A 10,832-nucleotide genomic window follows, 5' to 3' on the forward strand; every position below is an offset into this window, starting at 1 on the left:
CTGCAATGTAATGTGTGCGCTTCAAAAATATTTCTGTGACATACATTGTACTTTTTCCACAAACGGCGTCTGCTTCTGACAGTGACCTTACCAGGGCAGCATCTGCAGTTTAACATGTACGCTTCCAAAAATTTATCTGTGACATACATTGTACTTTTTCCATAGAGGGTGTCCACTTTTGACAGTGACCTTACCAGGGCCACATCTGCAGTGTTACATATGCGTTCAAAAAAAATTCTGTGACATACATTGTTAATTTTTCCGTAGACAGTGTCCAATTCTGACAGTGACCATACCAGGGCCACATATGCAGTGTAACGTGTGTGCTTCAAACATTTATCTGTGACACACAATGTAATTTTTCAGCAGACGGTGTCCGCTTCTGACAGTGACCTTACCAGGGCCACATCTGCAGTGTAACATGTGCCCTTCAAAAAATATGTACTTTGTCAGCTTTGAAACCATACTTTCCAGGAACCCAAAGACTTTGGTTTCCCAGAAGCAGCTCGGTGGGTCAGGGGAATAACACTGCCGGATCGCCGGTTGTCATCGTTTATGGTCGGAACTACAACGGTATCTGATAGTCTTCGAACATCTAACTTTCATTTTTGATTAATAAAAACATTCTTGGCAAATGCTTTCGCTTTGATTCGTCTTGCGCCAACCGTAATGTTTTAGGGTCAGCTCAGCAGCAGGCCCTTGCATATCATTTTTTAGAGGGTCAGATCACCTGCGGACCCTCGCATATAATGTTTTAGATTGTCAGCTCACCTGCAGGCCCTCATCTACAATCGTTTAGAGGGTCATCTCACCAGCAGGCCCTCACCTGCAATCTTTTACAGGGTCAATTCACCTGCAGGCTCTCACCTAATTACACCAAATAGGTAATTTGCATGCATGCTGCCTTGCTTGGATGTGGTAGCTGTAGCCGTTTCTGAGGCTCCCTCCCCAGAATCGAACATTAATTCCACCTTACCTGTGGTCACCGTGGTTGGCGCTGAAAATAACATCAAAATTTGATAGGGTAGATATCCGAATGGATTTTCGCCATCACTGGGACATGCGACCAGCCCCATGTTATCTAGTGTCACCAAAGCAGCAGCAGGGCCTCGTCCATAATGTTTTAGATGGTCAGATCATCAGGCACTTGCTCCAAATGTTTTTGAGGGTCCCTAGCAGGCCATCAATAATAATTTTTCAAGGCTGTGTATGATGCCCTCCTTTTTGTGTAACAAAGGGTGTATTGGAGTGCTGGTTCCTTGACATTTTTGGCAGCCCTTTCACTTAGTGTATAGGCTTTTTGAGTATAGGATTCCCACTACCTGAATAATTGTACAACAATGTGAATGAGGCCATCCTTTATGTGATATACAGGTTGTATCGAAGTACTTCTTCCTTGTAATTTTTGGCAGCACTTGCACTTTATATACAAGTAAATATACAGGAAAGAATGTTTCCTAACAATTTTTCCTCTAAAATCAATCTTATCTTCGGTTTTGTGCGTATTATTGTCAGTCTGTAAAAGTGGCGTACTACTCAGACAACATCATTCCCAGCAGCGACCTCGGAGTCAAAGATGCATCCAGACATCCTCCTCATTCTGTTCCCCTTCATTTCTGACATTTTCCTATGAACTAGACACCCTTCCCTCTTCAGAGCAGGGGATGCCTGGTTTAATGCTCGGGTTCTCCCATTGACTTCCATTGTGCTCAGGTGCTCGGTACAGCACCCAAGCATCCCGATGTGTTCGGCCGATTTCCCGAGCACCTGGATACTATGGTGCTTGATCAACACTAATAATAATAATAATATATGTAAATATATTATGGCTAAAAACGTATATATATATGTCAATGTTTCTGCTAGGTTTCAAACTTCCAACCTTGTACATTAGAAGCAAGGATATTAACCCCTACACTATAGAGCTATATGTTAAACTGCACAGAGATGTAAAATAAGTCTTCTGCTAAACAGGAATACTAACTACATCAGACACTACTATAAGGTTTTTCTGGCACAGTTTAGCATTCAGCTTTATAGGAGTTCAAATCCCAGTGGAAGCCTTTTCTTTTCTGGTAACAGATTCCTGTCAATAGTGAATAGGTTAATTAAAAGGGGTTCTTCGGGAATTAGGAAAATGAATATATATAAAAATGAATTGACATCTGTCTGTTCTCTATGCGTGAACAAACCATTGGACCGATCGTCACCAAAATTGGCATACAGGTACATCAGTTGTTCAGGAAGGTTTTAGGCCGGGTTTCAGATCTCTAGGACGTACAGTTTCTGAGATATTCCCCCAAAAATTACCTACATTAGCCAATACAAGCCTGCAAGTGTTTTTCTTCATATACCAACTGTCATACACACTGTCACATGTCTCTTATCAGCCAATAGCAGCTTGCAGGTCCTACTCCAGGTTTCCATATCAATTGATGAAAGGTTTTAGCAGTTTACAGGTCCTTAAATAATCAGTCATATGACGTGTATCAGCCAATATTAGTTCACATTTAATTTACCAGGTTTTCATAACACATAAATTAACTGTACCTATACTGGACTGCCATACTAGATGTCAACATTCCTATAAATTGAAACCTTTTTTTTAAACTACTCATGCAGTTGGACGCAAAATGCATGGCTGCTGCTCGAGCTAATGAAAGCTCTCAGCAGACCCAAGCCTTAAGACAGAATGTCATGTAACACATGTTGTCATGTAGCCCTAGCCTTAAAGGGGTGGGGCACTGTGGAGGTCACTGTTAAGGAGGCAGGGGCCAGTATTAAAAGGGCAGCTGCTGTGCAGGTCACTGTTAAGGGGGCGGGCACTGTAGAGGTCACTGTTAAAGGAGCTTTCACTGTGAATGTTACTGTTAAGGGGCAGGCCGCTTAACAGTAACATTCACAGTGAAAGCTCCTTTAACAGTGACCTCTACAGTGCCCGCCCCCTTAACAGTGACCTGCACACTTAACAGTGACCTGTTAAGGGGCAGGCCGCTTCCTGAATTACCATATGACTATTACTGGTCCCCACCTTAATGATTTGTCTAAATTGGAGTGCCTGGGTTCAGAGAATATTGAAAAATAGGACTACCACTTCTCCCCTTTAATGGTATGTTTGAACCGGGATACTGCAGATATCACTGAAAAAGTAGGACAACGAAGGACGCTAGAATCGGAGCTTCTCTTTAAGTTACTAAAAGTATATACTGGTAGACTCCTCTTTTTCTGAATCATCTTACGGAACTATTACTGCTCCCCTCTATTGATTTGTTTAAATCGGAGTACCTGGGCACAGAGAGCGCTGAAAATAGGAAAATAAAGGACATTAGAGCCGGAGTTTCCCTTTAAAGTGGTTAAGAATAAACTCCTGCAAGTTTTTCCCCTCCTGAACTATTTTACAGGACTATTATGGTTCCCCAACAAGCTGGGAAAGAAGAAGGAAGAAGAAGGAAAGGGAGAGAGGAACAGGAAAGTATATATATATAACTAACTGAACCGCTCATTACACCTGCCCTAGTGGTAGGATTGGATTGTCCGTTAGACATATATAGAACCGGACAAACCATTGACTATATCCATACTTTGGGAGAGTGCACTGTTTTTTTTTTTTTTTTTTCTTTTTTTTTGTGCTTTTTTTGTTTTTTTTGTTTTTTTGTTTATATATATGTAACCAGAAGAAACCTGGACTGTATGGTGCTTTTTCTTTTGTATGAACAGCCATATTTAAGTCTTTCTTGGGGAGGAAAGTAGTGTTCGTCGGTCACATAAGTGAACTGAGAGATCAAGATATTGGACGATACTGTGTATTCTCCCTCCACTTTAGCAACCTATGTTTAAGTGTTTGGTGCTGATTTCTCCTTTTTTTTTTTTTTTTTTTTTAACTGTGTAAAATTGCCCTTAGAGTCTGCTGGGGGGAGTGGGAGTGGCAGTCATGCCCCCAAAGGGAACAAACCGAAGATCGGTTGGTGCCTCCTCGCCGGGGGGAGGAAAGGGTAATAGTATTACAACAAGTATGGAGAAATACCTTAGATCGCCCCCAAAAATAAAGAGCTCTCTCCGGGGCAATAAGGAAACTCAAAAAGATATTGGAGAGGTGGCGGCCGCTGAGGAACATAGGGGGGTGGGGACGGCGGAAAGAATTAATCTGGTAGATAACAAACTTGAAGAAATCTTAGGCGCTGTACAAAAAACAAACCATAGTCTAGAGGAGTTGTCCCTAAAGATCGCCTCAGTCCAGGTGGACCTCTCCTTCATAAAGGAGGATATGAATAAAGTTAGGGAGAAAGTGAAAGAGCTGCAGATATCCTCTGGAATGATGAAAAAGGATTTAGAGGGACTAAAAAAAAGAGTTGATGGGATAGATGATGAGAAAAATACCCTTCTGGAGAGAATTACTATAATGGAAGATAGGTCCAGGAGATCAAATATCAGAATAGTGGGATTCCCAGAGGGAGTGGAAGGAGAGGACACAACGGGCTTTATACAACAATGGCTGCAGGATAGTTTTAAAGAGAATGTCCTATCTCAATGGTTCTCAGTGGAAAGAGCTCATAGAATACCAGGGAGACCCCCGGTAAAAGGGGGCCCACCAAGGGCAATCTTGGCTAAAATACAAAGCGTTAAGGACAGAGATGTAATAATGAGAACCAAAAGAAAGATGCAGACAATTGAGTTTAATGGAAATAACATAGCGATATATCCAGACTTTTCTAGAGCCACTCAGACGAAAAGGCGTGAGTTTAAAGAAGTGAAGAAGAGACTTGCAGAAGCTCAGATACAATACTCCCTGCTGTACCCCACTAAGCTTCGTATAATATATCGCGATCAGGTCAGGTTTTTCGTCTCTCCAGAAGAGGTAGTGGACTGGTTAGACGCTAAAGGAATAGGAATATGAAGGCACCATATCGGCCCGGGGGAGTATGGGGGTAGGGGTGGGAAGAGGCTGAATGTAAGAGGTGGGGGAAATGTTCAATTTCTACCGACCAGATAGGGGGGGGGTTGGAAAAAGGGGAAGGGGAAGAATGGTTGTCTTGGGAGGTCTAGCAGGGTATAAAAAAAAAAAAAAAAAAGCAACAGATTTGAATGAGTAGTATTATGACATGGAATGTACCGGGGCTCGGAGATAGGGTCAAAAGGGTAATGGTTTTTGATAATGTTACCAGACATCTCCCGGCTATAGTTGGATTAATGGAGACGCATAGCACAAAAGATAAGATAAATTTTTTAAACAAGAAATGGGCCCGGTATCAATATCATTCATGTTTTTCTACATACTCATCTGGAGTTAGTGTATACATTCATCACATGGTAGATTACCTCCCATTTGACGAGAAAATAGATGATAGGGGTAGATATGTATTCCTTCATTGTCAATGGAATGGGATTGTGTGTATTTTGGCTTTTGTGTATATACCCCCCCCTTTTTCTTTAACGGTCATCCATAGACTAGTGGAGTATACAGACTCAAGAGGCAAGTGTCCCATAGTAATAATGGGGGATCTTAACAATGTTATGAATAACGAATTGGATAGATACTCTGTGATCCCGAAGGACAAACAGCTGACTGGGCGACAATCAGTGCTGGGGAAAATATCGCAGGAACTATCATTAATAGACGTATGGAGATACTTATATGGTGATAAATTAGGGTTTTCCTGCTTTAGCCGGGGAAATAAAATAATGTCCAGAATAGATCTGGCACTGGTTAGTGCAGATTTAGTAAATAAGATCTCCAGCATGAGGTATGAAGCAAATAGTATCTCAGATCACTCCCCTGTTTGCCTGCGGTTTAAAACAAATCAAAGAGTAAAAAGTCGTGGGTTTCGTCTAAATCCACACTGGCTGAATCTAATTAAGGAGGAAGACGATATTAAAGTGGATATAGAGGAGTTTTGGAAATATAATCTAGGATCAACAGGTTCAGGGTATGTCTGGGATGCTTTTAAAGCATTTCTACGTGGTATTTTGGTTAGCAAAATTAAGGGTTTGAAGAGGGGATTTGCAGAACAGGAGAGAGAACTGACAGAGAGGATAAAAAAAATAGAAGTAGAACTCATGATGAAGAAAATCCCCGAATTGATAGACCAGCTGGATCAAGCTAAAAGGGCACTGAGGAATTATCAGATGGACAAGGCACAACAAAAAGTGTTTTTTGAGGGGGAACAATATTTTAGGGAATCTGGGAAGTCAGGAAGACTTCTCTCCACACTCATACAGAATCAAAGGGCGGGAAATAGGATTGGTAGTGTTGAGAGGAGAGCTGGGGGGATGGCATCCAGCCAGAGAGAGATAGAGCGTGAATTTATTGAATATTATGGGGGCCTCTACTCCTCGGAGGGAGGGGGGGGGGGCTTGAAGAATTTAGAAGCTTCCTGGAGGGAGTACCGATCCCTAAACTCTCGGAAGAGGAGAGGGACTGGTTGAACGCCCCCATTGAAGTTGAGGAACTACGAGAGACATTGAAAACTATTCAGGGGAACTCCAGTCCTGGGCTGGATGGCTTCCCTTACGAGATATATAGAAGATATGGAGATGTCATTCTTCCAGTGTTAGTGCAGGTCCTAAACGAGTCAATGGACAGAGGCGAACTTCCACCCTCCCTCTCGGAAGCGGTAATAAGTTTAATAGGTAAAAAGGGTAAGGATGAGAAAAAGGTGGATTCGTATCGCCCCATCTCTCTTCTCAACACCGATTTTAAAATATGTGCTAAATTACTTGCAAATCGCCTAGGAAAGGTTATCGCGAAGTTAATACACCCAGACCAATCAGGGTTTATACCCAAACGCCAGGCTCAGACGAATATTCGACGGACATTACTGAACATGCAGATGGTAGGGGAGGGTGCCCATTCCATCCTGTCCTTGGACGCTGAAAAAGCGTTTGACAGGGTGGAATGGGCATACCTATGGAAGGTCATGTACGAGTTTAATCTGGGAGAAAAATTTATCAAATGGGTACAGCTTTTATATAAGAACTCGAAAGTTAGGATAAAAATTAATGGAGAAATTTCAGAACCAATACCTTTGCAGAGGGGAACTCGTCAGGGGTGCCCTCTCTCCCCATTATTGTTTGCTATATTTGTGGAACCATTGGCTTGCAAGGTCCGGGTAGATGAAAAAATAAGGGGGTTTGGGGGAAATGGTGCATTGGATAAAATCTGCCTTTATGCAGATGATATTCTGTTTTTTGTGGAAGGAGGGGTACCAATGATACTGTATTTGATGGAAATAGTAAATCAGTTTGGCCTTATCTCTGGCCTTAGGGTGAACTGGACAAAGTCGGTATTACTTCCAATTGGCCAGGAAATTGGGCCAGAGGAAATCAAGGTCAAAATTCTGAAATCCACGGAGTCGTTTGAATATCTGGGCATTAAAGTTAGCTCAAGGATACAGGAGTATTTAGAACTTAACATTGAGCCTCTTCTAAAAAGAGTTAGGGAAAAAACAAGTACCTGGCAAAAATTGCTGATACGACAAGTGGACCGAATAGCGATAATAAAGATGGTCTTACTACCACAGATCCTGTATGTTATATCATCCTGCCCAGTCTGGATAGGGGATCACTTTTTCAATGCATTAGAAGGAGTGATAAATGATCTTATTTGGGGGAGAAAAAGGGTCAGACTGAAACAAAAATATTTATGGCTAGATGAGGAAGATGGCGGCCTGTCCGTCCCATGCTTTAGGGGTTATTATTTTGCATCCCAGCTTCAATGGTTAATGATGGAGGATGACAGACTGCGCCGCTTTTTGGAAGGGGAACTGAAGGGTCTCCAATATAATATCATTAGTACCTTAGAAACAGGAATGATAAAAATAAAGGGTAGGCAGTGCCCAATTAATAATATGATACACTTAATTTGGGTTAATGTTAAAAAATTATTAGGAATAAATCACTCATTAGAGATCTCCCCCATCTGGGGAAATATAAATTTGAAGGAATTTTGGAAGTTTGAAGACTTTGTATTTTGGGATAAAAAGGGTATTAGGTTTGTGCACCAGATGGTGGTGGAAGGAAGGTTGAAGACACCAGAGGAAATGGGTCTAAATATAGATAAAGATTGTCTCACATGGCTTAGATATGCTAGATTAAAACATGCTTTCGATAAAACGGAGAATAGAGAATATTTTATCACGAAACACTCAGATTTTGTTGAATTTTGTTATCAGGGAATAGGGAGTAAAGTTTCAATCTCACAGATTTATAAAAAAATAAAGAAGGGATTGGGAGTGGTGATTAGATTTAATAGTGAAAAAAAATGGACACGAGAGGTCGAACCCGCAATTTTAGATTGGCGAAGTATATATAAAAATGTTAAAAGGAGTACAATTTCCAGTGGCTTCCGACTGACGCAGTTTTTTATCCTTCATCGGACCTATGTTACCCCCATGGTATTGAGTAAGATGTACAGAACAGGAGAGGCAAAATGTTGGAAATGTGGAGAGGAAAGGGCTGATTTTGTGCATCTGATCTGGTTCTGCCCGACTGTACAGGGGTATTGGGTTAAAGTTTTTGAGGACCTTGAGAGAGAGACAGGGAGACCTGTACCTCTGGGGATCATAACGGCAGTCCTGGGTGACATTAGAATAATGAGGGGAGATAGAGAAAGCAAAAGGAAATGGGAAAAAGGGCTAATGCTGGCACGTGTTGTGTTGGCCAGAGGATGGGGAGCGGATCGCCCGCCAAGTGTGGTAGAATGGAAAAATCTATATGAAAGGGTGATGAGCTATGAGAAAGTCAGGCAGGTGAAACTAATGGGTAATTAAATGAGGAGTAAGGAGGGGGAAATATAGATATAGAAATAGAAATCTAGATATAAGTTTTAGAAAAGAGGCCATGGAAAGGAAATACTTTGAGGACACTCCCAAGACAACCAAGTGGGTGCGGGGGGGGAGGGAGGGGAGGGGAGGGCGGGTAAGGGGATAGGAGGGGGGGGGAAGCTTTTTCTTTTTTTTTCTTCAGGGTTACGGTATAATTAATAAAAAGGGGGAAAAGTTGCTAGGGTATGTTCTTATTGAATATGAGGATGTATATTTGTGATTTTTGTATTGACTATTTCCTATCTATGTTTTTCTGTTTTAATGAGAAGAAGAAAATGATAAATAAACTTTGAATTAAAAAAAAAAAAAAAAAAGGGGCAGGCCGCTGTGGAGGTCACTGTTAGAGGGCTGGGCAATGTGGAGGTCACTATTAAGGGGGTAGGGGCAACTATTAAAGTGGCAGCTGCTGTGGAGGTCACTGTTAAGTCAGAAGGGTACTGTGAGGTCATTTTTAAGGGAGTGGGGTACTGCGGAGGTCACTGTTAAGGGAATGGGGTACTATGACAGTTACTGTCAAAGGGACAGGTGCTTTGGAGGTCTCTGTTAAGGGGGCAGGGAACAGTGAAGGTCATAGATAAGAGGACAGTCCCCTATGGAGATCAGTGTTAAGGGGCGGTGTTCTGTTTACATCACTGTCAAGGGGGAGGGCCCCTGAGGAGGTCAATGTCAAGGGAGTGGGGGGCTGTGAAACTCACTGCTAAAGGCGGGGTTGCTGTGTTGGTCAAAGTTAAGGGCTGCTGTGGTGGTACCATTTTAATGAGGCGTGGCACTGTGGGGGGGAGTCAGTGTTAAGGGGTGAGGGGCTGTGGAATGCACTGTTAAGCGTGCAGGGTACTGTAGAGGTGACTCTTATGGGGGATACTGTCGATATCTTTTAACAACACACAGAAACATTAAATAAAATAGATGAAACATACCTGTGCAAAGCTGGGTCCTTCTGCTAGTAATAAATAAAAAATGGCCTTGGTCCTGTTAGTACACAGAAGATCTGACCTAATCACATAGCAGTACAAGTTACTTCACTGAGCTAAAGAGCTCAGGACAGACAGGACAGACTGTGGTAATGGAGACTGCATAAAATAGCTGCTGCTCGTTATCCAGACCATCCCTTCTGTACTTCATGTCTCCTCATGAGCTCCATTCCCACAGAGATTCAGGTGAAAATCTTATTAAACTGTATTCAGGATGATAATCCTGGATGAGCAGAGCAGAGAGAAGGATGAAGCAGCTCTTTACCTCAGTGTTGTGAAGTAACTTGCCCTGCTGTGTGTTTGAACAGGTTTTGTGTGCATTAGGATGGCAGCCATTTTTTCTCTCCTAATGATTGCTCCCTAGACAAAACGAGCCATTATAACTAATTAAAGGTATTTGGAAATACATTTATAATATATTAATATTTAGGTATTTTCATTTTCTTAATTCCCGGAGAACCTCCTTAAAATCACCCACTCCAATATTATTGTCAGGTTTGTCATGCAGAGGTATAGGAGGAGGGGACTAAGCTTTGAAAGAGGTTTAATGATTTTTATGAGCAGTTTTCACTTTAAGAATACCAACAGGAAAGAAATTATAAAACTGAAAATTGGTGCTAAAACACAGTCAACTCAAGGACTCAAGTCATAGTGATTCCAGCAAAGCTTGGGTGGTTTTATTGATGCCATTCTGTGCCAATGTGTATGCATGCAATTTAGTATATTTTTTCATAGTTTTTAATAGTTAGCAGATGCGTAAGCTCAGTCAATGTATTTTCAAATTAACCAGTTTGATGAAACACCGTGCACTATATAATATTTAAGTATTCTGTCTTATTAGCGGTTATGTAAATTAGGATATTACCTATTCATCAGTATTTAACTTTAAAGGCATGCTGAAATTCTTATGAACATGAGCAGTTATTACTTAATGTAATTTAATAAAAAGAGGGGGAAAAAAATGCTTAGTGAATTATTTACTCATACATAAAAACGTAGGAATGATATTCATGAATGTGTCATCCAAATAGCAAAATCTCTG

This window comes from Bufo gargarizans, chromosome 4 (assembly GCF_014858855.1).
Source record: "Bufo gargarizans isolate SCDJY-AF-19 chromosome 4, ASM1485885v1, whole genome shotgun sequence".
Lineage (NCBI taxonomy): Eukaryota > Metazoa > Chordata > Amphibia > Anura > Bufonidae > Bufo > Bufo gargarizans.